At 42.1% G+C, this 27,365-nt stretch overlaps 1 long non-coding RNA gene across 3 annotated transcripts in view; it reads right to left on the bottom strand.

Moving 5' to 3' along the window:
- LOC311529153 overlaps positions 1-27,365 on the bottom strand; it is an 82,329-nt gene that overhangs the window by 28,120 nt on the left and 26,844 nt on the right. For 2 of the 3 annotated variants that reach the window (XR_014713780.1, XR_014713782.1), the window contains 3 exons: positions 13,852-13,944; positions 13,511-13,566; positions 6,179-6,947 (listed from right to left, as the gene is read on the bottom strand). This is a non-coding gene — a long non-coding RNA (uncharacterized lncRNA). Of the gene's footprint in view, positions 1-6,178; positions 6,948-13,510; positions 13,567-13,851; positions 13,945-27,365 lie in introns of those variants that run through there. The other variant, XR_014713781.1, reaches the window with a different exon arrangement.

The raw sequence follows: 27,365 nt of genomic DNA, 5'->3' as shown, positions 1-27,365 counted from the left end.
AACTTACGAGAGTTTTGAGTTCATCCCCATAAGGGAAAGCTAAAATCACACCAGATATTTAACTGATACTTCACTTGATCTCAGAAATAAACCTGTTGGATAACTGAATCTCAGAGTCTTGGATTTGACTTTTTGGATGATGAAACCATTTGAGATTCAAATGCGATGCTGAGGAAGTTTTATTAAACTTATAAAAATCCATTTGAATCTAAATTAACCTTGGTTGTTCTTTAGCTAGTCTAACAAAGAAAGTGCTAAAATCCCAGTAAGACAGACATTCTGCCAACTAATCTGAATTCCAGACCTTTTTTTTTTTTACCCAATTTTTAAGTTGCAAAATTAAAAAGCAAATTGTTTATTAAGGGGAGGAAAATTGCCAGACACCCTTTGAAAATAGATACAACATCTTTAAGCGATTACGGAGGTAAATCTTATTGTCTGTGGAAATGACTTCTGCACAGTTATTTCTTTTATTGCTGTGCTGAATGTAAAGCATTACTCAGTTTAATAAATCCTACTGTATCTCTCACTCTGTGTAGGCTGATATAAATATCTCCAGTTATGTCCTATTACCACCTTTGTACAGCTAATGTTAGGTCTTGATGACTGGTGGCTGATAAATGCAAAACCTCATTTGGTTTGTGAGTGATTGAGCGCTAACACTGTTTAGATTTCTTAATATACTTGTATTAGCATGAATAAGTAATGAGTATGCCAGGCTTTTTTGAATATTTGATTGTATCTTTATAATGGATTTGTGTCTCTCTCTTTGTGCTAATGTCATTGTAACTTTGTTGGTGTCATAACTCCAAACCTTTGCAATCGATCTTTATCAGCGCATTTTAAGTCAATTACCCTCTCATGGCCAAATTACTGTGTCATAATATTTTTCTTATAAAAGAATTCTGCTTATTGCATTTAGGATACAAATAGGTACTAATTCTACCTGTGGTATATTTCTCACTCATGAAGTTCACTGTGTCTTGTATTAGTGTATTGATCTGTGATTTTGCTGCACTCTCTTCTATCAGCATATTCCTAAAAAAGCTAGAAGACCTGTATATATGTATAAATTCTAGCCTCTCTTAACTTGCACTATTTATTAACAGAATACATGGGGGCTGATTATCAAATCATGTGGCCTAGGACTTTGACTTTTGAAAATGTGGACTATAATGTCCAAAATCTCATGGAAATTATCCATCATTTTGGAGATGGGTAAATTCTGAAAAATATGTGCTTTGTCCAGGGCCTTGCAGGCTTCTGGTACCCCCAAAATTACTATGTACAGTTGCACTAGATTTAGTTTCATCAGCCTTCAGCACAACTAGTCTTGACGCATTCAGAAGAAAATTAAAGGTGTGGAGGAAAGGTTCAGGAGATGAAAGGTGAGCACTTCACTGGATTAGCAATTTTCTAATGAATCTCAAATCTATTATGTTTTTCCCATTTAAAAAATTCTGGACAGGAAAATAGACGAATAAAGTTAGCATATAATGAGGTATACTTTGGGCCTGCATTGTGCTGCTTTCTTTATGTAAAATAAACCTCCATTTTAAGATGCAAAACCCATGCTTTTCCAGTCCTGGGTCACTCTTGAGGAGAAACTTCCTGTCATGAAAAGCTGTGTTGGTAGATGTGATGTGATTTCAGTACCTGACAGACCTAAAATACATTTCTGATATAAGGCAGGCTTTGAACCCTGGGCTCTAGAGGGGCTCAGCTGTAACCAGCTATGCAGGCTGGAGTGTGAACTTTATTTCCAAATAAGCTAATAACAATATAATGTACATTTCAACAGCCCAAACTTGCTTTCTAAATTTGGCTTCGCCTTGGGTTCTTAACTGAGGAAAGTTCAGAGTAAACAGTGCAAGATGAAATTAGTGAGCCCCACTTGCTACAATAAGTCAGCAGGAATCTAGCAAGAGGTCCCTGAGGGGTTAAAACACCTGCTAGCAGGGTATGTCAAGAGAAGAAACCAGCCAAACTGTTATAGAAGGCTGCAATCAAAAAACATCCAGTGAAAACATCCTCCCCATGCTTCTTAGTGACAAATGCACCAATTCAGACTTTCCTGCACATTGATGGCAACCCCTCTCCCCTTGTTTTTCTAAGGGTTCCTACATTCTGAAGGGCCCTCCAGCTTCCTTCTGAATTGCCTGCAGCCTTCAGTCATGCGTCATTTTCTTATTCACCCCCCACACACTCATGTTTTTTACTCAGACTCACTCCCCGTGGATACCTACCATATGTACCTAAGCCCCCCTTCCTTTGAAGACACGTGCAATGCGTTCTATGCATGGGTCAGAGGTGTGCATATCTGTGTTCCTGTGAGAACAAGCCACAAATTACATAGCGTGGCAGAATTACATGGGAGAATCAGATGGGTCAGATCTCCCACTGGTCTTTCACAGTGTGAATGAGTGTGGTGTGGGTCTGCTGTTGCCAAGTGCATAAGCATCCTTACCTCCTCCCTGGGAAAGCTTAGCCTCTGAATTTTGTGTTAGATGAGCAGATGCATAGTTTGGGATGTTCTCCAGGTTCATCTTTAAAAATGTGAGTCACTCAGTGTTGGCTACACAAAGTCCTCTCATGGCACCTGTCTGAATATGAACTGTGAGTCCGTGCTGGGCAAATAGCTTTGGAGAACAGCAAATTTTAATAATGACCACAGTTCCTAAGTCACCACAAGTTCTCCCCTTTCTTTATGGAAATATTATGCTACTAATGTAAAGATGACTTTGCTTGAATAAACCATTCCCTCAATATACTTGGATATTGAAAAAAATACTCTATATGCTGTATGAGTGCCCTCCTATCTTTACTGTCCTTGCTGCTGCTAATTGGAGATGCCAACATCCTATCTTAGACTCCTTTAGATCCCGGATGTCTTGGATGAGAGGCTGTTTAGTGAAGTGACCCTGGTCTGGTAGTCTGAGAGAAGGAACATGAGAACACAGGGAGTATTTTGCAAGAACATGTTTTTGGGTTGGAGCAAATGATTATTCAGATGCTGGTGTGTGGTTTGAAGCAATATGGTCAGTGTTTAGTCCTCTAGAAACATCCTAAAAGTTAGGTTTTCTAATGCCATGTCAGTAGAAACCTGTGTCTTCTTTCACATTCACATTACATTTTCCCAGGAGAGGGTGCCAAATTGTGGAAGAAAAACGCAGTCTTCACTCTTAGGTTGTTTGCAACAAGTCAGAGACAGTTTATTCTCAAGCAATTGCATGGGGGAGAGTGCACACAGAAAGGGATTCCCCCTTCCTAGGCAGGTCTCCGCCAGATAAACAATTAGGGCAAGCATTTATACCTTTTGTTGCATACAATAATGATCAACAGCCGCGTCTTGTTTATACATATTCCTTCCTGATATCTTACTTTTCTCAGCAGTTCCTGCTACAGTCTGCGTTCCATTCTTATCTAACACAAGGTCAAAACAGCATCTCTTACAGTTTTCCCACTCACCCAGGCCCTACCTTAAAGTCTCGCGTTATTAGAATTAGCCTGACTCTTGCTCTATTCCTAAGAAAACTAAGATGTCTGTGTTCAAATTCCCTTTATCCCTTTTTCCACTTCCACACTCCCCTCTTCTGTGCTTCCAGCACAACTATCAGTCTTAAACCTCCATTTTCATCAAACCTTGTATTGCTGATTCTAGATCAAATGGTTCAGCCTCATGGGTTTTGGTCGGATGCGACGACAATGCATGGTTAGTATGAACATAGAAGGTGTTGTTATTATTACATCCTTTACAACAACAATAACATAATCCTAAACTGAACAACAACAATAAAAGCATTAACATTCCCATTGTAATAATATGATAGGGTTGTTATATAGCTTTAATCACAAAACTCAATACATCATAATTCGTACATAAAATAGACACTCTATAGGCTGTATGAAAGGCATACTTTTCAATGTACTTTTTCAATATATTTTGGAGCATATTAATTTGCCCTTGTAATTCAGAGATTTTCTGGACCTCTGGTAGGAGTGAAAGCAAATGTTGGAACCGGTCAGGTACTAAGGCAGTCCAATTAAAGGGTATCTGAAACCTAAGGGCTGAATGTAGAATTCTGTCCGCAGGCCAATAAATAATATAATTGCCCGCAGCAGTGGTGAGATTAAAATATATGTCTTGCAAAGTGGTGGCCTTAACATACACACAGCTCTCATTAGCTTGGAAAAGCAGGTGTCCTGTCAGGGTAGTTCCTTGTCCCATACCCTCCCAACAAACTTTGTCATGAACAGTGACAACTTCCCCTGGCTTCAGTTTATGTACACACTGAAGCTGTGGGGATTCTAACTGCCAGAGTGTCCACTGACTACCTATCCCTATCCAAATGTCAGGTGTTATTCCAGGAGCACTGACTATAAATAGATTAGGCATAACAGGTAGTTTAATTTCCCAAATGTCTCAGTGAATTATCCAGTCCCACAGGCATCCTCCCCATGGACCTGGGAGGATTCAGTATGTGGGAGCCCACATCCCTCCAATCAGCCTGTATGCTTGGAAGGAGCACTGCGAACGTCTGCACTTCCACCCAGAAAATCTCCAAGTATGTCTCCATGGCCACAGATCAGATGATACTCCTAAACTTTCAAATTAACCTAATGCATATGCCTAGAGAGCTCAGCCAGGACTTTGTAGAAGAAGTCACTTGTGCATTGTATGAGTGAGTGATTGGGAATCCAGGACTTCCGTGGTTCAGAACATATATCTTCACTGCCCCGTAATACTCCTCATGCTTAGCTCTCATAGCACTTTTCATCTGTAGATCTCAAAGTGCTACACACAGAGTGTAAGTAATAGAGCAGTTCTGAGAAAGGTAATTCTGTTTCATGGAGCATTTTGATATTATAAAATTTGGTTTTATTCTGATTAGCCATGAAAAATAAAAATGTCCACATGCTCCATGAAAGGTAATAGAGCCTTAGCTCCAGGTCAGTCTGGTTGGTGGGTTGCCCTAGAGCCACAGAACAAGAAAGCCCTGGGGTCTGTAGTATTAATTTAAATGCAATAATTTAATAATAAAGGGGCCCAAAGAATCAAAGGTATTAACATGACCCTGAAACTGTCCAACGTTAAACAATTTTAAACAAGGTTCAGGGTTTGATATACAGAGACTTCAGCCTGCTTAGTGCCACAGCAAACACAATCCTTGAGCTATATCAGTAGGCCTTTTTGTTTGGATTAATTTAGTCACCTGTCTCCCTTTTGCACCTTTTCCCATCAACATTTGTTTGTATACGCTATTGTGACGTTTTATGAACTTTCACTCACTTTTGACGCTTACAATTAGGGTAACTTTGTAGGTCCAATTATTACCACAGATCCCCAACTCTGAGGAGGGCTGCCCCAGTGCTATAGACCCTGGGAGCCCTGCAAGGTCAGGTTGCTCTCATGGCTGTCAAGTTCCTGACTCCCTGTCTGTTGTCCAGGTGGGCCACCAAGAAATTGGGTGCCTGGAAACCTGGGCTGCCAAGAAGCTGGGTGATTGAGCTGGCAGGAAACCAGGAATTTTTCAGGTTTCCCTCGGATCCCTGCCTAGTTTCTGGAGGAACATGATCGAAATTGACATGTCTGTGAGGAACATTTTGGTTTCAATGAATTGTCAAATTCTGACAAAAAATGTTTCATCAGAATTTTACTGGCCAGCTGCAGTAAGGATAATTAATCCCATTTTAGAGCTGAGCAAATTGATTCACAGAAGAATGAAGTGTCTTCCTGGTCTCCTGATGCCTGTTCAGTGCTCTGTCCACTGAACTACCCTGACTTCCCATCTCTCTCTCTCTCTCTGAAGATTGAGAGGCTGCTGCTCTCCATCACCATTCAATATGTAAGGTTTTATAAAATACTAGTTTAGCATAAACAAGTTTTGATATTCAGCAACTGTTTTCTCTGTGAAGCTCATAATTTGCATAAGGCAGACTTACATAAATGAATCTAGGGAGTCTGATGATTCCGTTCGCCTTTCACTACCTCATGCTCTTCAGATGGATCCAGGAACTGAGAAGCTTTTTTCATTTCTTTCTCTGGTTGCCCCTCCCCTTTTGGTCACTAAAGGACCATAATAAGCTCTTCTCTTACTCCCATTGCATGAAAACTTTTTCTGGACCGCTACCAATCTATCCTTTTCTAGATTCAAATATTTAAAAATCTACTCATTTCTTATGGAAAGAATATATTCTAAAGAAAACTATATTGCAGGGAGAAGTCATCTGCAGGTATTACTTGTGAGAAAAGCAGGACCTGAGAAAGGAGCTGATGACACTTTTGTTTATTTTGCTCCATATATAAACATTTCCATGGTGATTAGTGCTTTAAAAATACCAAAGATAGATAGGTAGGTAGGTATAAGAAACTTCTGCATACAGCAATAAGTAGTGAAGTTAAAGCTTTGGGGTTTATAGGACTAACTATCCTCCCTTAACAGCTCCCAACCTTGATTCATTCCTTTTGAAGTTGCAGCTCACAGAACTATCTGACCCTTCTAAAAATCTGAAGGCTGCTTCATGCATAGAGAAGCTTCACTTATGTTAATTTTTAACCACCTGGTACTCTTATTGTTTTTTCTTTTTTTACATCTTTATCTCTACTTCATGGATCAAAATACATAGATAATTTTCATATAAGAAAGACAGCATTCATTATCCAAATGAACCCACATCTTGGTTAAAAAAAATCATGGTAACTTCACATGTTATAGAAATTATAAATGACCCCTACCAATCACTGGACACCTGCCTGTGTGTTTGTTCAAGCCTGGGATCCTAAATCTGTGCCCTAATTCAGGTCACTTAATTGGCAGTGTTGAGTGCTCCCTCTGTGCCATCTGGCAGATTACCAATAAGAATAAATCATATGAAGATGGAATAATGATGTTGCTGGCACCTGTCTGGCAGGCTGAAGTCCATTTACTTGTAAGCCACATCATACTCTGAAAATTTAACAGAAACATACTGTTCATACCTGGAGTTGAACCGAAGTGGGTCAACAAATATTTCATATGTTGGCACCTGGAGGTTTGGAGAGCAGGGTAGAAAGGCTGCATTTTATCAACCCATTACCAATGGTTTGTTAGCCTGTCTACTAGTCTGAGCAAATGTGCTATGTAATCCAGTTGTTGCTGAATGCCATTGCAGGTAATGTCTGAGTTACATTCATGGAAAATAAATAATCAAGCAAACAAGAAATGTTAATACCAAATGGTACATATGTTGTAAAAACCTGTTTTGGAAGGACCACAGTATCTGACCCATATAGATACAGGAATGCAGTAGTAAGACCCTGCAGGTCCAAACGTTATTTTAACAAAACTATCTCCCTGTCATCATTTTCTTCACTCTGCTAGAGACATAGTTACAAAGAATCTGCTTATTCCAAGCAGTGCTGACTGTTGCCTTAATGGTGAAAGATGTGAGTTCTCTTAATTCATCTTTTATACAGAGAGGCAGTAGGGACTATTAAATAGATATTCTTTGGGCATCAAGATTCAGCTTTCCTTCAATGTCCAGTATGGCCCCAATGTCCTTCTATAACTCGGAAGTGGTGGTTCCAAAACATGTCTTGTCTTTTTTCAGTTTATGGCATGGCCCACAGCTCGCTCTCAGACACCAAAAAAAGAAATATTAGTCTCAATACTTGTTTGTTTATGTGTATGACCCCAAAACTCTCATATTCACACTTTTCTAAAGTGAAAATGCTCAAAACAATATGAAGTCTTTTGATAATTTTATGTAGTAAAATGTCATAGGTTTGCTTGTGTGGCCTTACTTTAAGGAGAATGCCGTAAAGGGAAGTTCGAATGGGAGGAGGAGAAGAAAATGAAAATAATTTCAAATGTATACATATTAGAAGGGAAGGATTTAAAACTGTTCTCCATACTCAACTTCTAGAGTCAATATTTGGCTGTGAATATTGGACTAAACATCTAGAAGCAAATACCTCTATATACAATCCTAATATGACAATTAAGACTTTCACAGCAGTAACCAACCTTTTCACTTTTACAGTTCTGTTTCATATTCTGTGCATCAATGACTTTCTCCTTTCAAAGCTGGTTGTGGGCATGTAACAACTTTAAAACTTCCCTCAGATTTGAAAGTCTTTCCTCTTTGCTGATAACAGCCATATGAACTAGGGTACACTGGTGCAACCTCTTCCACTTCCCTGGAGTTACTCGTTATTATTATTTGTTCTACTGTGGCTCATAAGAGCCCCACTCATGGACCAGAGCAAACAGACACTGCCTGAGCAGAGCTTACATGTGTAGTTGGGGGGCAGCATTTAGTTCAATGAGCCACTGACCAAAGTACTGTCCAAAATACCACTGTGCTGCTGTTTTATTTCACAGACAAATCTGAAGACTGATTTTCTTACTTGTAGTTTAAAGGTGGGATTTTTCAAAAGCATTCAATGGAGCTTGACTTCAATGGGTGTAGTTAGGCCAACACTGAGTGCTTTTGAAAATCCCAACTTAAATCGATAACATCAAAGTATAGAGGCTGAAGAACATCACCTAGGAATTACTTTGTGATTTGTTTGTTCCAAGATTTTTGTATACATTTTTTTTAAAGTAGCCGTGGATGACCGCTTAAGTTCATTGCATATTCCTACTAATTCACCAATTTAATATGTGCAGTTACAAGGTTAATCCATGAGTTTTATCTTTTGTAAGCATCTTTGCACAACTCAGACATTTCTAGCACAGTATCCTATCATCATTTACATCCTATTGCTGGCCTCAGCAGAGTGTGGGAATACTTTGTGTACTCCATATATCTTATAAATGAACAAACTATTTGGAATTTTGAAGTGCTTACTTTCTGAACAATAATTTCATGCTGCGCAATTAAAGTAGTGGTAGTAATGTAGATATTTTATTCTGTGCTATGTTTGTTTGTTTGTTTTTAAGCAGGCCTTTTCTACTGTATTTCCTATGATGTACAGAACTAAACATTCAAAACTCAACATTTTTTTTGCTAAATCTCATTCTCCACTAAATGACTAGTGGATTTGAATTCCTGTAGCAAACCACTGCTCTGTAGATTTCATCCTGATTATTAAACATTGAATGTGAGCAGCTAAGCAAGCGAAGAGAACAGATATACTCCAGTTTATGTAAAGTTAGTAATGAAAATAAAAATTGTTGTCTGTATAGATGGGTTGTTTGCTTTACATTATATTTATACAGTGTATCTTTGTTTTACACTTAAGTTTTTTAAAGATATGACAAGTGATTATTTCTGTAAGCATGTACTCTATCCATTATTAAATTGATTATTCAAATCTCATTTAAAACAAGAAGCCAGATGGCAATATTCCAGTATTTGTTGCTACTGGCAACCACCAATCCAAAACTGAATGATTTTCCATGTTTCATTGCAGATGAGAGGATTTCTTCGTATGTAGTAAAAAGTAGAGAGAACTAATAAGCAATTAAAAATGAGATTCTTTTATTGATTATTTTAGAATAATCTTTTCATTGACAGAGTTGCACTTTTTTGTTGACCCTGTAAGTATTAGGTCTGTTTCTAGGTACAATAACTTTCTTTCCTATGTTCATTTTTATTAGAGTATTATTGTTATTATTTAGTTTTCACAAAAACAAACACATTTTTACATTTTCAGGGTAATTGTTATTTTAGGATCCTAATAAGGGTGCCTTACTAATCAATCAAAATAATGAGTATCCTGTGAAATTATAGAAAAATGAAACTAGAGCAGGTTCAGAATCTAAACATCGTCTGATTGCTGATACTTGGATTCAGGTCAAAGAAATATATACATCTGTGGGTATACCTCAAAATCATATAGTATTATATAGTAATGACATTTGAAGAAATAATGTTTAATGTCCCTTCAGCTGTACACACCCAAAATCAGGCTGAGTCCATGTTCAGGACCCATTGTGAGAATCAAGTGTTTTGGCATATCTTCTAGTGAACATATTGCAAAGTGGGTTTAGCAATGCGGGTTCTGCAGCCAACCTCTCAAATCAGTTGGTCAAAACCAAATAATTTTAAGCTAAGGGGAGGAGAATCTGATTTGCTTCTGAAAAGGAAACATTTCTGTTGTAAATGTACTTAATGGCACCTAAATATTGCAGTGACTGGCACCTTAGAAAAGATAACCACAATACTAAAGCGAAATATACGTATGGGCATTTTTTCAATAGGGTGCATATAAAGGGAGGTGGCTGTCTTGCAATACAGCTGACTTGCTCATGAACAACACCTGATGCACACATACTGACAGGAATGAGGACTTGCAGCTGCGCCTGCCCAGGCTCCAGGCAGCCTGTGAGCACAGCTGAGCCACAGGGGGGCCATCTGACTGGCCACTCTGCCAGATTAGCTGAGGAAGTCAGCAAATCTGCTCTGATGTCCACCCGCAACATCTGATCTGTGGCTGCTCAATGCTTATGCCCACAGCTGTTATGGCTCCTGTGCCTTGTTCCCAGCCCTGCTCCTGCCTTGCTCCTTCCCTTCCCCAGTCTGCTGCAGCCCTACTTCCCTACTGGCTTCCTGACTTTGGCTCTGAGCCCTGGCTTTGGTTCCTGGCTCCAGCTCTTGACTTCTGACTCCTGCTGCGATCACTAGGCCTTCCTCCTGCTCCAACCGCTCCTACATCCCGGTTTACCTGTGTGTTGAGTGTATACTAGCTAGGCACATCCATTTGAAAATGGGCCCTACTATTAATAGCAATTGGTCTTGTGCTGCATCCATTTTCCCAACCCTTCTTTCTTTTTGAGTGTCCTTGGCTCACAATGAAATCGATGACAAAATTCCCATTGTTTACAAAATGTGCCATTGGGACATTTGGTCTACATATTATTTATTCCTTGAGACTGTAAGCTTTTTGGGTCAGGGACCTGCCTTTTTGTATGTTAGTAAATTTTGTACCAGGTGTATGGGTGCTATACACAATTTTGGCAGCATGCATAATCCTCTCTGAGAGAGGATGAGAAAATGAGCCATAAGCGACAGATGTTAGTCGCATAGTTTAATGTGCTTCTGATGGCAATCATATACTAACATGATAAGGACTGTAAAAGAACCTATGTAGAATAGAATATATAATTAATAAAATACACTTTTATCCTGTATATCCATTTTAAGAAGGTTTCAATTTCTACATTAAAAGATTTTCACAGCATCCTTTTCTCTTTTTTAAAAAAGCACTGTTAACAACAAACACAACCAAGTGCCATAATTCAGAGACTATTTACATTATGGTAATTTCAAGGAACAAAGTATTGCCTATAAGTGCTCTAATGTCAAAAGTGTGCTAGCATACATGTTCAGTTTCTAATCAAACATTGCAAAAATTCATTAATCAGTATTTCATAGTTCATTACAGTCTGACTAATTTTGAAATCTCTCATGTAAATTGATTAAATGTCTTCAGCGTTCAGATAAATGGGCTTTTGTTTTAAGCAACCTTTACTGAGAAGTCCATATTTCTCCATGACTGAGTTCTGGTAACATTTGACTGTCATGCCTGACAAACTAGCCAGTTGCCATTTCACCCCTTCTGTCCCTGGTTTCCAAATATCTCATTGGCCAATGGAGAGAAAAATATTCTTAAATTCTCTTTAGACATTGCAGGTCATCATTATAAGTGCTCAGCCATTTATTGTAATAATTCAATAAAGCTTTTATTTATTTTATTTATTTATTAATACAATTCTTGCCCTGTTGTATAAAGGAATTGGTTTGTTAATGTGTATTTTAAATAGCAGACATATGAAAGTCCTAGGTCGGTGCCCAAACCCCTTCTTCCAGAAAAGAGCTGCCTGGGGGCAGGGAATTATTCTGCTGACACAATTACAGTCCTAGGGACCTTGTATGCACCGGTGTTCTAGAGGTAAGTTAGGGTGCAAGGAGCCTCCCTAGCTCTCCCATGCACCCACGCAAGCGGCAGCGATACGTTGTCACTCACTAAATCGACATCTGCTGCATCGATTGCAGTAGCGCCAATCTACCGGTAAGTGTAGACATGGCCTGAGGTGTTGCTATGACCTAGTGATCCTCAGGGATCAGTTCCTGGGGGCCATAGGCACTGAGGGGAAGAACAGCCTTGAGACTTCTCTAGTTTATGCTAGGTATCAGGCTGGCAGCTAGATGGCATCAGGATTGTGAGGGAGGAAAATGGACACCACTAAATGTCACCTGACCAGACAGGGGAATCTGGTCCACAGTTAATCTGAGTATTGGCCTTGCCACTAATTTCCCATTTTTGACCAAGTTCTTGAATTGTTTACTCTGATTCTGCATTGTTGGGTAAGTCAGAGACGTGTATAACTTCTGTGCTATCTTCTAAAATATTAATACAGCAAAGCTGTCAACAGTTACTCTTTCTGTGCTTTACATAGTGCTATTGTGTTATGTAAAGTTTTAGCACTGTGTTTTAGAGCCAAAAATCCTCATCCTGTGATCAGTGGCCATAGCTGACAAAAATATGATTTTTGATTTAGATGTACATAAGAACAAAAGAATGGCCATACTGGGTCAGACCAAAGGTCCATCCAGCCCAGGATCCTGTCTGCCAACAGTGGCCAATGCCAGGTGCCCCAGAGGGAGTGAACCTAACAGGTAATGATGAAGTGCCATCCATCTCCACCCTCTGACAAACAGAGGCTAGGGACACCATTCCTTACCCATCCTGCCTAATAGCCATTAATGGACTTAACCTCCATGAATTTATCCAGTTCTCTTTTCAACCCTGTTATAGTTCTAGCCTTCACAACCTCCTCAGACAAGGAGTTCCACAGGTTGACTGCGCTGAGTGAAGAAGAACTTCCTTTTATTTATTTTAAACCTGCTGCCCATTAATTTCATTTGGTGGCCCCTAGTTCTTATATTATTGGAACAAGTAAATAACTTATTTCTTCACACCACTCATGATTTTATATACCTCTATGATTTTGTATACCTCTACTATGTCCACTAGATCCCCCTTGTCCACATGTTTGTTGACCCCCCGCAAAGAACTCTAATAGATTAGTAAGACATGATCTCCCTTTACAGAAACCATGTTGACTTTTGTGCAACAATTTATGTTCTTCTATGTGTCTGACAATTTTATTCTTTACTATTGTTTAATGATAGGGTTTTTGTTTAAATCAAGAAGTTCTGATTATAGTTTAGTTTAAAGGTTTTAAAGACTGGCAAGTGTACCTCGCCCCCTTTCCACTCCCCTTCCAAACTCCCTCTCAAAACTCCCTGTTAGTGGTCCCTGTTTGCAAAGCTCCCTGGTCGCTTGCTCACTGCTTATAAAGTCCTGGCCTTCTTGATAGCCCCGCCCCCTGACTAAGGCTCAGCCAGTGAACAGAGGCTTCTAGATTTCAAACCTTGTTTAGAAGCTCACAGCTTCCAACTGCTGGCCACGGCACATGGTCCTTCAAACAAGCAAACAAACAAACAGACAGACAAATACAAGTTCAGCACACAGCAAGTAACCCCCAAACACAAACACACACTACAGACAGCCGCTTACCCCAAGGGTCCCATATTTGCTCTTCCTTCACCTGGAGAACTCCCTCTTGAAACTCCCTGTTAGCGGTGAAAGGTAAATATATAAAATGTAAATATAAATATAAATGTATAATGCTAATATATCATTATTGCCAAGTTTGCCAATACTTATTTTTTTTAATTCACCAATTCACTTATTATTCTGTGGAAATGTTAGTGTCAAAATTCAGCTAATGTAACCTAAGTGGCATTCTCTTGGCTTTTAAACTGATTTGGGATTTATTCCTGAATGATCTAAAAATAGCTTCCCACCCCCATCACAGGAAGATATAAAAATGTAAGTTTTTTTTTATGCAAACTCACCTTACGCTGATAGGTAAGAGGCAGCCATGACCTTCAGTTGTGTAGGGAAGTCTACAGTACTATAATTTTCCACTCAAAGCCAGGTTTCATCACCTGTTATGTCAAATAAACCTTCAATGTATATATTAGAATGTGACATCACAGCTACATATTGGACACTCCATGTTACCCTTACGAACATAGAAGTTACCATACCAGATTACAATTAATTGTTCATCTAGTCCAATATCCTGACTCTGACACAACCATTACCAGATTTTTCACAGGAAGGCGCAGAGCTCCAATAATTGATATTCAGGTAATAGCATGCCAGTGGGATGGCAGCATATTCCTAGTCCCAAGCAGTTAATGATTTATATCCTGAAGTTTTAGAGTTGATATCCTTACTCCAGTTTTGTTCCCACTAGTGTAACTATGGAGGTTATATTTGGATTGATTTTATGTATATATATATATATGTATATAAACCTTTTTTGGAATCCTACTAAACTCTTGGTCTCAATACTATCTTGAAGCCATGTGTTACTTTTTATACAACACATTATTTTTTCCTTTTATCAAAAAAGTATTCCCTGTATTTAAACTCATTAATTTTTAATGTCATTGGCTACCCCCTTCTTTTTGTGGTCTGAGAGAGGAGCATTCATAAAAAAAGGTCATTTCACACCATTTTATATACTTTCATCACTTACTTTTTTGTCTCCTCTTTAAACTAAATACTACTTATCTTTTAAGTCTCTTCTCACATGGAAGTGTTTTAATGACACTAGTTGATTTGGTTGTCTTTTTCTGTTACCATTTCTGTTTCTACCGTAGCCTTTCGTGAGGTGTGGTAACTAAAATAGGAAGACAGTTGTGCAACTGATGAAAAAATGGAGGTAGCTCCATTTGACCTCAGTGGAACTAAGTTGAGGAACTGAGTATTTTGAGGGTGTGCTGATTTAATAATGGCATTGCAATCTTTTCAATATTATTTTCTGTTTTTAAATGATCTGTCATCTTGTTTGCATTTTTTACTTTTGCTATATGTTGAGCTGAAGTCTCTGTTGGGCTGTCCACAGTGACTTGGGGTTTTTTTCCTGCCTCTTTACAGTTAATTTAGAATCTTTCAGTGCATTTGTATAGTTCAAATTGTTCCTTATCTTTCGCAATGAATGTAATCATATTCATCATGTTGCTGTATCGATTTATATTTGTTAGGTCCTACTGAAGTTCCTCAAAAATCTTCTTTAATCTTGACTAACTTAAAAAATTGTCATCCACAAATGTTGCTACCTCTCTGCTTCCAGAGCTTTAACATAAAAAAAAGTCTTGCTTGTTACAAGCACCTGAGCTCATGTTGGAATTAACCATTTATTCCTACTGTTTGCTTCCTAGCACTTAACTTTACCTCTTACTGAGTAACTACTTAGCCCTGGTCTACACTATAAGTTTAGGTCAAATTTAACAGTGTTAGATCTATTTAACCCTGCACCCATCCACATGACAAAGCCATTTTTGTCTACTTAAAGGGCTCTTAAAATCTCTTTAATCTGATGAGGAGATTAGCACTGAAATCGACATCGCCGGGTCAAATATGGGGTAGTGTGGATGCAACTCGACGGTATTGGCCTCTGGGAGCTATCCCAGAGTGCTCCATTGTGACTGCTCTGGACAGCACTTTCAACTCAGATGCACTAGCCAGGTACACAGGAAAAGCACCGGGAACTTTTGAATTTCATCTCCTGTTTGGCCAGCATGGCAAGCTCATCGGCAAAGGTGATCATGCAGAGCTCATCAGCAGAGGTGACCATGCAGTCCCAGAATTGCAAAAGAGCTCCAGCATGGACCGAATGGGAGCTACTGGATCTGATCACTGTATGGGGAGACAAATCCGTGCTATCAGAACTCCGTTCCAAAAGACAAGATGCCAAAATATTTGAAAAAATCTCCAAGGGCATGATGGACAGAGGCTATAACAGGGATCCACAGCACTGCCACATGAAAACTAAGGAGCTCAGGAAAGCTACCAAAGAGGCAAATGGCCACTCCGGATCAGAGCCCCAGACATGCGGCTTCTACCATGGGCTGCATGCAATTCTAGGGGGTGCCCCTACCACTATCCCACCCCTGTCCATGGATGCCTGCAAGGGGGGAGTCTCACACAACAGGGACAAGGATTTTGGGCCGAGGAAGATGATGATGATGAGAATAGCACACAAGAGGCAAGTGGAGAAACCGCTCTCCCTGACAGCCAGGAACTGTTTATCACCCTGGAGCCAATACCCTCCCAAGGCAGGGTCCTGGACCATGAAGCTGGAGAAGGGACCTCTGGTGATTGTACCTTTGTAAATATAATACATGGTTTAAAAGCAAGCATGTTTAATAATTAATTTGCCCTGAAGACTTGGGATGCATTCGTGGCCAGTACAGCTACTGGAAAAGTCTGTTAACGTGTCTGAGGATGGAGCAGAAATCCTCCAGGGACATTATTAAGGGGACATTCAGAGGTGGCTGTTCCTGCTGGGCTGTTTGCCTGTGGCTGAAAAGAAATCATCCCTGCTTTTAGCCATGCCATGTGGGAGGGGCATTCACACTGAGCTGTTTGCATTTGGCTGGCACGGATCTTCCCTAGAAGATTAGTCACACAGTGGGAAGAGGGGTGAAATGATCATCCCAGAGAATTGGGTGTGTGTGTGGGGGTTTAGTTGGGTTTGTTCTGCACGTTAACCCAAAAACCGCAGCCCCTCCTTTTAAATGGCCAACCCAACGGGTGCTTGGTATGGGAAAGGACGGTGCTACTGTTTGAAACCATTCCCACATGTTATGAAGGTTGAAGAAGCTGAAAGACTGTGACTTACAATGGCTGCCTGCAAGCTGAACTCTGTTGCCTGGCCCTGTGTACGTCTCACACCAAACGGGCAGGCCCTCAACATAAGAGGCAAAATGCGACCTTGTACCGAAAGCACACGTGCTATGTAATGTTAACAGCTTGGTTCACTGTGAAAGAGACTACCCATTGTTTTCTAAAATGTGTCTTTTAAAATACTACTCTTTTTTTTTCTCCCGCAGCTGCAAATGTTTCAACGCTCCCCCTATCATCTCCATTCCAGAGGCCAGCGCAGATAAAAAGGTGAAAAAAATGCACTTGCGATGAAATGTTTTCTGAGCTCATGCAGTCCTCCCGCACTGAAAGCGCTCAGCAGAATGCATGGAGGCAAACAATGGCAGAGTCCAGGAAAGCAGAAAATGAATGCAAGGACAGGAGGGATGAGCAAGATGAAAGGTTGCGGGAGCAAGAGGAGAGATGGCGGCAGCGTGATGAGAGGAGGTAGGATGCAATGCTGAGGCTACTGGGGGATCAAACTGATATGCTCTGGTGTCTGGAGCTGCAGGGAAGGCACAGACTGCTGCTGCAGCCCCTGTGTAACTGCCCACCCTCCTCCCCCAGTTCCATAGACTCCTCACCCAGATGCCCAAGAACGTGGGGTGCACCCTCTGGGCACCCAACCACTCCACCCCAGAGGACTGCCCAAGCAAGAGAAGGCTGGCATTCAATAAGTTTTGAAGTGCAGTGTGGCTTTGTCCTTCCCCCCTCCTCTCATCCACCATCCCACCCGGTGCTTCCCTCCTCCACCACCCCTACCGGGCTACCTTGGCAGTTATCCCCCTATTTGTGTGATGAATTAATAAAGAATGCATGGTTTTGAAACAACAATGACTTTATTGCCTCTGCAAGCGGTGATCGAAGCGGGAAGGGCGGTTGGCTTACAGGGAAGTAGAGTGAACCAAGGGGGTAGGTTTTAATCAAGGAGAAACAAACAGAACTGTCACACCTGGCCATCATGAAACTGGTTTTCAAAGCTTCTCTGATGCGCAGCACACCCTGCTGTGCTCTTCTAACCGCCCTGGTGTCTGGCTTCGTGTAATCAGAAGCCAGGCGATTTGCCTCAACCTCCCACCCCACCATAAATGTCTCCTCCCTTACTCTCACAGATATTGTGGAGCACACAGCAAGCAGTAATAACAATGGGAATATTGGTTTCGCTGAGGTCTAAGCGAGTCAGTAAACTGCGCCAGCGCGCTTTTAAACATCCAAACGCACATTCTACCACCATTCTGCACTTGCTCAGCTTGTGGTTGAACAGCTCCTGACTACTGTCCAGGCTGCCTGTGAATGGCTTCATGAGCCATGGCATTAAGGGGTAGGCTGGGTCCCCAAGGATAACTATAGGCATTTCAACATCCCCAACAGTTATTTTCTGGTCTGGGAAGTAAGTCCCTTCCTGTAACTGTTCAAACAGACCAGAGTTCCTGAAGATGTGAGTGTCATGTACCTTTCCTGGCCATCCCACACTGATGTCAGTGAAATGTCCCTTGTGATCCACCAGTGCTTGCAGCACCATTGAAAAATACCCCTTGCAGTTTACATACTGGCTGCCAAGGTGGTCCAATCCCAAGATAGGGATATGCGTTCTGTCTATCACCCCACCACAGTTAGATTGCAGCAAAGCCATCCACTATGACCTGCACAATTCCCAGAGTCACTACACTTGATAGCAGCAGTTTAGTGATTGTGTTGGCTATTTGGATCATGGAAGCCCCCACAGTTGATTTGCCTACTCCAAATTGATTCTCGATTGACCGGTAGCTGTCTGGCATTGCAAGCTTCCAGCGGGCTATCTCCACTTGCTTGTGAACTGTGAGGGCTGCACTCTGATACACAAATACCCTCCCACCAACAGCACAAGAAGAACAACTCCACATGGACTCCTCCTGAGGGTCGAAATGACAGTCTGGACCTATACATAGGATGCTTCTGCCGACGTGCACAGGCAGAAATTGTGGAAAAACAACATCGCTTGCCTCATAACCTAAGTAGTGCAGAATGCAATGCCATCCACAGCCTCAGAAACAATCCTGACATTATAATCAAAGAGGCTGATAAAGGAGGTGCTGTTGTCATCATGAACAGGTCTGACTACCAAAAGGAGGCTGCCAGACAACTCTCCAATACCAAATTCTACAGGCCACTTTCCTCAGATCCCACTGAGGAATACACTAACAAACTGCACCATCTACTCAGGACGCTCCCTACACTAACACCGGAACAAATCAACATACCCTTAGAGCGCCAACCGGGGTTATTCTATCTACTACCCAAGATCCACAAACCCAGAAACCCTGGACGCCCCATCATCTCAGGCATTGGTACTCTCACTGAAGGACTGTCCGGATATTTGGACTCTCTACTCAGACCCTACGCCACCAGCACTCCCAGCTATCTCTGTGACACCACTGATTTCCTGAGAAAACTACAATGCATTGGTGATCTTCCAGAAAACACCATCCTAGCCACCATGGATGTAGAGGCTCTCTACACAAACACCCACACACAGATGGAATACAAGCTGTCAGGAACAGTACCCCTGATGATGCCACAGCACAACTGGTTGCTGAGCTCTGTAACTTTATCCTCACACACAATTATTTCAAATTTGGTGACAATATATATCTCCAGACCAGTGGCACTGCTATGGGCACCTGCATGGCCCCACAATATGCCAACATTTTTATGGCTGACCTGGAACAACGCTTCCTCAGCTCTCGTCCACTCACGCCCCTTCTCTACCTATGCTACATTGATGACATCTTCATCATCTGGACCCATGGGAAGGAAACCCTGGAAGAATTCCACCACAATTTCAACAGCTTCCACCCCACCATCAACCTCAGCCTGGACCAATCTACATGGGAGGTCCACTTCCTAGACACCACGGTGCAAATAAGTGACGGTCACGTTAACACCACCCTATACTGAAAACCCACCGACCGCTATGCCTACCTTCATGCCTCCAGCTTCCACCCTGGGCACACCACATGATCCATTGTCTACAGCCAAGCGCTGAGGTACAACCGCATTTGCTCCAACCCCTCAGACAGAGACCAACACCTACAAGATCTTCACCAAGCATTCTCAAAACTATGATACCCACATGATGAAATAAGGAAACAGATCAACAGAGCCAGATGTGTACCCAGAAGCCTCCTACTGCAAGACAAGACCAAGAAAGAAACCAACAGAACTCCACTGGCCATCACACACAGTCCTCAGCTAAAACCTCTCCAGTGCATCATCACTGATCTACAATCCATCCTGGACAACAAGCCCTCACTTTCACAGGCCTTGAGAGGCAGGCCAGTCCTCACCCACAGACAACCTGCCAACCTGAAGCATATTCTCACCAGCAACTACACGCCACACCATAGTAACTCTAACTCAGGAACCAATCCATGCAACAAACCTCGATACCAACTCTGCCCACATATCTACACCAGTGACACCATCACAGTACCTAACCAGATCAGCCACACCATCACTGGTTCATTCACCTGCATGTCCACCAATGTAATATATGCCATCATGTGCCAGCAATGCCCCTCTGCTATGTACCTCGGCCAAACTGGACAGTCCCTACGTAAAAGGATAAATGGACACAAATCAGACATTAGGAATGGCAATATACGAAAACCTGTGGGAGAACATGTCAACCTCCCTGGACGCACAATAGCAGATGTAAAGGTAGCCATCCTGCAGCAAAAAAACTTCAGGACCAGATTTCAAAGAGAAATTGCTGAGCTTCAGTTCATTTGCAAATTTGACACTATCAGCTCAGGATTAAACAAAGACTGTGACTGGCTCGCCAACTACAAAAGCAGTTTCTCCTCCCTTGGTGTTCACACCTCGACTGCTAGAAGAGGGTCTCATCCTGCCTGATTGAACTAACCTCGTTATTCCTAGCCTGATTCTTGCTTGCATATTTATACCTGCCTCTGGAAATTTCCAGTACATGCATCCGATGAATTGGGTATTCACCCACGAAAGCTCATGCTCCAATACGTCTGTTAGTCTATAAGGTGCCACAGGACTCTTTGCCGCTCTCATCTTAGTATTCTTGCACTTCACGGCAGGGGAAAGCAAGTCATAAAGTTCCATGAATGTGCCCTTATACATGTGAAAGTTTCGCAGCCACTGGGAATCATCCCAGACCTGCAACACTATGCGGTCCCACGGCATGTTTCCCGGGCCCAGAATTAGCGTTCTATGGCATGAGCCTGCCCCATTGCCACCAGGATGTCCAAATTGCCGGGGTCCGTACTTTGAGAGAAGTCTGTGTCCATGTCCTCATCACTCTCATCACAGTGCTGCCGTCACCTCCTCACCTGCTTTTGCAGGTTCTGGTTCTGCACATACTGCAGGATAATGTGCGAGGTGTTTACAATGCTCAGAACTGCCGCGGTGATCTGAGCGGGCTCCATGCTTGCTGTGGTATGGCATCTGCAGGAGAACAGAGTTGCAGCAGAAGCGTTGGCTGACAACGGATGCCATGAGAATAGATATTTATAAAGAACAATGAGAGGACCTGCGAGGTGGATTCATGAGAGCAGGAGAGCACAGTTACAGCGGAAGCGGTGGATGATGATGGTTAGCACCGTGCAAACTTCCCAAGGAGGAACACATGTACCCGGGAGCACATGACAGACAACATGGAGAAATTCGCTATTGAGACAATAGCAGCAGAACAGAGTTGCAGTGGAAGTGGTGGATGATGACGGTTAGCAGTCCTACTACACCGTCTGCTGAAAGTAGTATGGCGTCCGCACGGAAAAAAGGTGCGAAACGATTGTCTGCCATTGCTTTCACGGAGGGAGGGGTGACTGATTACATGTACCCAAACCACCCGCAACAATGTTTTTGCCCCATCAGGCATTGGGAGCTTAACCCAGAATTCCAATGGGTGGTGGAGACTGCGGGAACTGTGGGATATCTACCCACAGTGCACCTCTCCGTAAGTCAATGCTAGCCACAGTAGTGAGGACGCACTCCACTGATTTAAAGTGCTTAGTGTGGACATACGCAATAGACTGTATAAAATTGATTTCTAAAAATCGACTTCTATAATATCGACCTAATTTTGTAGTGTAGACATACCCTTTAGGTTCCTTAACAGATTATTGTGAGAGGATTTATCGGAGCCTTTTTCAAAGTCCAAATAATTTATATTTATTGGTTCTCCTTTTGGTCTGAATGACATTATTTCTGTGTCTTTGTGGTCAAACATTCATTTAGTAAATTGTTAATTCTGCTAAAATTGTTATGGATTAAGTTCCTTTGTTATAGACCCTGTTTTACATTTTTAATGTGGTCTTAAGATCATCTATGAAGGAAGTAGGGAACTCTGAAACATAAATAAAGTTTCATTAAAAGTTTTGTAAAGCTTTAAATACTGTGCATTTCAGTTTGTCAACAGAACACCAGGGTCATCTCATTTAAATTGCCTCTGGTAACAGGACCAAGACCCTCAAAAACCCAAAGGCCTTGAATTAACCTAAAGTATACACTAGTTTAATTTGTATTTCATTATTATTTCACCAAGCTAGTTAATTTTATTGTCATAAATTTTCTCTTTGTTGCTTCACCGCTTTGGAGTCTTCATTGGCTGAGAACCAGAAGCAAAGTAAACCAACAAAATGTATTAGAAACTTGCCAAGCAATTGGTTTCCCTGGAAACTGTAAGCACAAGAAAAAATATCGAATGGTCAGTAGCTCTTCTCTCATTACCTTTAGGTTTTGGTGCTTTAATTATTGGAGGTTCAATTCTAAGCTATAGTATATACATAAAAATCTATATGGTAGTGAAGTGCACCATTTAGCAGTAAAAGTTATTTTTCAGAAATACTGGCACACAGCCCAGGATGACTACCAGAGATATGTGCAATCTATTGTTATTATTTTTCAAAAGTATGTGTATATATTTGATCCTACAGTTGCTGTTTTTCATTAGAACCTCTATCAGGGCACATGCTATAACCGGGGCCGGATTAACTCCCCTGTGGGCCCAGGGCTATTAGATTTTGTGTGGCCCCCGAAGGTGTGGAGTGGGTTTGGGGCTGGGGATTGGGGTGCAGGAGGGGGTGCATCTCCAGCTGTGGGGGGGTGGGCTCTGGGGTGGGGCCAGGGATGGGACAGGGGGTTTAGGTGCAGCAGGAGGTTTGGGGTGCAGGCTCTAGGTGGGAGTTTGGGTGCAGGAGGGGGCTCAGGGCTGGGATGGGGGTTGGGGTGCAGAGGTAGTGTGGGGTGCAGGCTCTGGCCGGGAGGTGCTTACCTTGGGCGGCTCCTGGTTGGTGGCGCAGCAGGGCTAAGGCAGGATCCCTGCCTGCCCTGGCTCCCCGAGGTGGTTGGCAAGTCCAACTGCTAGGCAGAGGGGCCAGGCCACCCTGCATGGTGCATGCTGCCCATGCCCGCAAGTGCTGCCCCCGCAGCTCCCATTGGCTGCGGTACCCAGCCAATGGAAGCTGCGGAGCCAGTGCTAGTGGTGGGGGCAGCGTGCAGAGATTCCCTGAATGCCTCTCACCTAGGGGCACATTGGCGAGGCGGCGCTCGCAGCTCCAGCCCTGGGGGGGGTGGGGGCGGTGCCAAGGCTTGGGGACTGGTGTCTGGCTTGCGGTGTGGAGACTTGCCATGGGCCGAATGAAAAGAAGCAGCGGTCCGCATCCCGCCCATGGGCCTGCAGGGTCTCCCTTAGTCCGAGGGCTAGGGCTGCAGCGCCTAAAGCCCTTGCATTAATCTGCCCCTGGCTGTGACATCTAAGAAGTAATTTTTCTAGCTGTTTTTTTTCTCGGTCATCAGAGCTCATAATTTCAGTGACCTTTCTACCAAAGGTTTGACCTTTATAAGATGAACTATTCACAACTTCCATTTTAATTGGCGCATTCCTCCCATCCACTCTGTGGGCATGCATTGCCTTTCTGGTCCTTTCTAAGTCCAGCAGACAGTCTGTGTTTTAAGCTACGGAATTCCAACAGACTGAGAAAAGAAGCTTTTAGAAAATGTGCTTCATTTCTGGTTCCTCCTGGTCTCTTTCTTGCTTTTTTCACACAGCTTTGTGTTTACATATTTAAAGAACTACATCTTCAAGATTCAGTTACTCATGGAGCTGAATTTTTTAAAAGAATTTTAAATGCTGGTGTTTTCACACAGCTAGGCTCTGATCCTGTAAGATACTAACTCCAGCAGGAGATAAGGATCTAGCATCAACTGGGAGATCTTCAGTACTTCACAAGACTCATTTCTTATTGCTGAGAAAGAAACTTCTCATTGAGATACAAATAAAATGGAGTCCAGTCCTGCCAACCCTTATTGTGTGACAAGTGCTTATTCACGTAAACATTCCCAGTGATTTCCTGGGACTGCTCGTATGACTTAAGGTTCATGGGACAAAGCCCATTGGACAGAAGGAACACTGAAGAGGATACTTAGTATCCGCTTTCCCACAGCAGCAGCCGTTCGTTTTTATTGAGGGGAAATTGTGATGTGTCCAGTTTTTGTTCAGTTTTTTTCTTGAGCTAAGTCATACCACAGTTCAGTACACTGAACTTTAACATCTGGATTCAGGGGGCAAAATTTGCACAAGGAACTTGGTTCCAGAGGCTAGCCCCCTGTTGGACATATGTGCACAACTAAATCACCAAAGTTGTCACACAGTTTGACCCAATTAACCATATTTTCTCAGGTGAAGTTGTCTGTTTCTTTCTGGTGACACCCCTGCAAGTTCTAGGTAAGGGGCTGGGTTTTCCCAGTAGATTGTCCTGCTCTCCTAGTAAAAAATGGTAGCTCTGCAAGGCGCAGCAGAGAAGCTAGGATGGAGTCCCAGCATCTGAGCTGAAAAGAGTGCTGCTTCTAGTCCCCATGCCATACAGCACTTTGCCTCTAGAAGCAGGCTCCAGAAAGCATTTATTTCTATAGTGGAATCCTAAACGAACACTTTCCTGACCAAAATCCAAATTGCTGTTAAAGTGTCATGTGTTCTGCTTTCTGTGCCTGTCTTTGCTGCAGCTTCATTTTCAATATTTCTGAATTTTACCTCTTCTAGCAGTGGTGGCATCTGACTAATAGTTTTAACTAAAAGCAACAGCCTGTCTACTAATTGTACAAAGCTGTGCTTCTGGTTTGCATCCTCTAGCAACTTCATACCTGATGCTTTCGGTAAAGATATTGTACTTAACGTAAGGTGAATAGAATACAAAAAAATATTTTAAAACAAATCTTTAAGTTATCCCAGAGACATCTTGTACCAGCACTTAAAAGAAAACAGTCCTTGGAGTAGTTTATAAGCCAAGCTTCTGTATGTTGAAAGGTTTGAAACAGTTTAACCTCATTTCAGTAATATTTTGTGGGTCTCACTTGTGTATGTTTTCTATTTTAATATATTAAAGTAGCTGCCACTACTGGCACTGTATAAAAGAACCATCTAAAAATGTGGCCCGCTATTGTTAATTTATCGGGGTGGATTGCCAAAGGCACAAAAAAGGAGTAAGGTGCCCATCTTCCATTAACTTTCAATGAGGCCTTTGAAACATCTCCCGCTAGATTGCTCATAACCCCCCAGATACTTTGGAGACATTACTTAGATTGAACAGCAGGATTTTGCGGGGAGGTCCTTGTGTTCTTACTGTCTGTAATGCACCTAGCACACTTTTGGAACTATATAAATAATATGTAAGACCTCCCCTGGGGTAGAGGGAGACCCTGTGGTATGGTAATATTCAGGGAATGGTAAATTTCCTCTGACAGCAGAAAATTGCTTTTGTTTATTACAAGAAGCTTATTTTCTCTCAGTAAATGACTATTTACTAAAAAATGGCCTCCTCCTAGATGCCCGCCCCCTCATGGCCTCAGGGCAGGCCTGCAAGTGGCCGCTTTCCTCAGTTTCCCTCTTGGATCCTAGTAAGTTCAATAAAAGCATTGCCTCAAGTCCATCACAGTTTATTAACAAAACACATTACAAAAGTTCACAACCACAAAATCCCACAATGTACTCCATATCACCCAGTGCATGTGGTCTTTAAAACTGCTTCCTTCTCACTGCTCTTGTGTCTTTCACCAGACCTGGACTCTAACAGTTCTCCTTTGTCCCCCTGCTGGGACAGCCACCCCAGCTCTTCCTTTTGAAACACAACCCCACTCTACCCAGTGGGCACTCTCTCAGCCATTCTTCTCATGGTTCCTCTGGGACCCAGCTCCCTGGCCAGGAGGTGCCAATGAGTAAGCCCTTCAGACTCCTGGCCCTTGGCTCCAGCTCTCTGGCTTAGAGCCAGCGGGCAAGTCCCTCTGCCACTCCTCCCTCCTTCAGCCTTCTCCAGCCGGGCTCTTTGGTTTGGGAACACCAGCCAGCAAACCCCTTGCTGCTCTCCTGCCTTCAGCTCTCTCCCAGGAACCGCTCTTCCTGGCTGAGCCAATCTGCTTTGACCCTCTGGCAGCTCCTTCTACCAGGCCTCTTATCAGCCCCAGGTGCTGCCCCACTCATAGTCCAACTGGGTGCATCTGGACTGGAACAGAAGAGCTGAGTGCTGTTACATTAAATAGGCCAGCTGTCCTGTTACACCATTTCTGATGATATCTTGGATTATAATACTCTTGTTTTCAGTACTGTTTGCAGCCACAAATCAAGTGTATCTTAATTCTGGTTTATACCCATAATTTGTTGTAGGGAGAAAATTGGAGGCCATTTTTTTTACAAAAGAGCCCAAAATCCATTATATATTTATATGTAATAGTACTGCCCGCTGTCATGTGCATAAATTCTGTTGATGATAATGTGATTTGCACCTCACAACAAAACTGGTACTGAAGACCATTGTGGAGGAAGATGGGCTAGCGGACTAAGACCACAGGTCTTAGACTTATGAGACCCAGGATGTATGTCTTGCTCTGACCCTGACGTACTGTGTGACTTTGTGTAACTCACTTCAGGTATCTATTCCTCTGTTGTCCCTATTTTCTGTCTTGTCTACATAGATTGTAATCTATCTGCAGCAGGGGTTGTCTTAATATGTGTTTGTGCAGTGCCTAGCATGATGAGGCACTGACTTGATCAAGACCTGTAAATGCTACCATTCTGCAACTAATTATAATGGTAAAAAGAAGTTTTCCTTGGTAAAACACATGTCCAATGTACTGTAGTTGCTATCAATAAAGGATCGTAAGGTAAAAAATAAGGAGGAGTTTGTCTTTGGTCTGAATGTTCTTGTCTTTATTATTTCATTCCAGAGTCTTATTCCATATAAATGTAATTTTTTGTGGTTTAATGCACTGTACTGTATTTAGAGTGGCTGTAGAGTATTTATACATGAATACTTTTGCACAGAAGAAATTGAAATGAGACATCATGACGTTTAAGAGAAATCTCTGTCTTTGACCACTCAATGTGGTTTTGGCCTCAGGTGCAGCCCGGAGCCAAATAAAGCTACATCCCTTATAAGTAGGTTAAACCCATGGTAAACACATAGCTGGGAGGCTTTTTTTTTAAAACCATAAGGAGGATGAAGCTTTTAAAGTATTTTTTCCTCACATCAAGATGAGATTGTATTGCATCGTCTTCAGACGAGAGATGGGAAGGAGAGAGCGAAGAAACTGCCAGCCAGCCAGAAATCAGAGATTTTATTTTGTTTGCTTGATATATTGTACCAGCATA

This window comes from Lepidochelys olivacea, assembly GCF_965140295.1.
Source record: "Lepidochelys olivacea isolate rLepOli2 genome assembly, chromosome: 12".
NCBI lineage: Eukaryota > Metazoa > Chordata > Testudines > Cheloniidae > Lepidochelys > Lepidochelys olivacea.
This window is presented reverse-complemented; position numbering and strand designations above follow the sequence as displayed.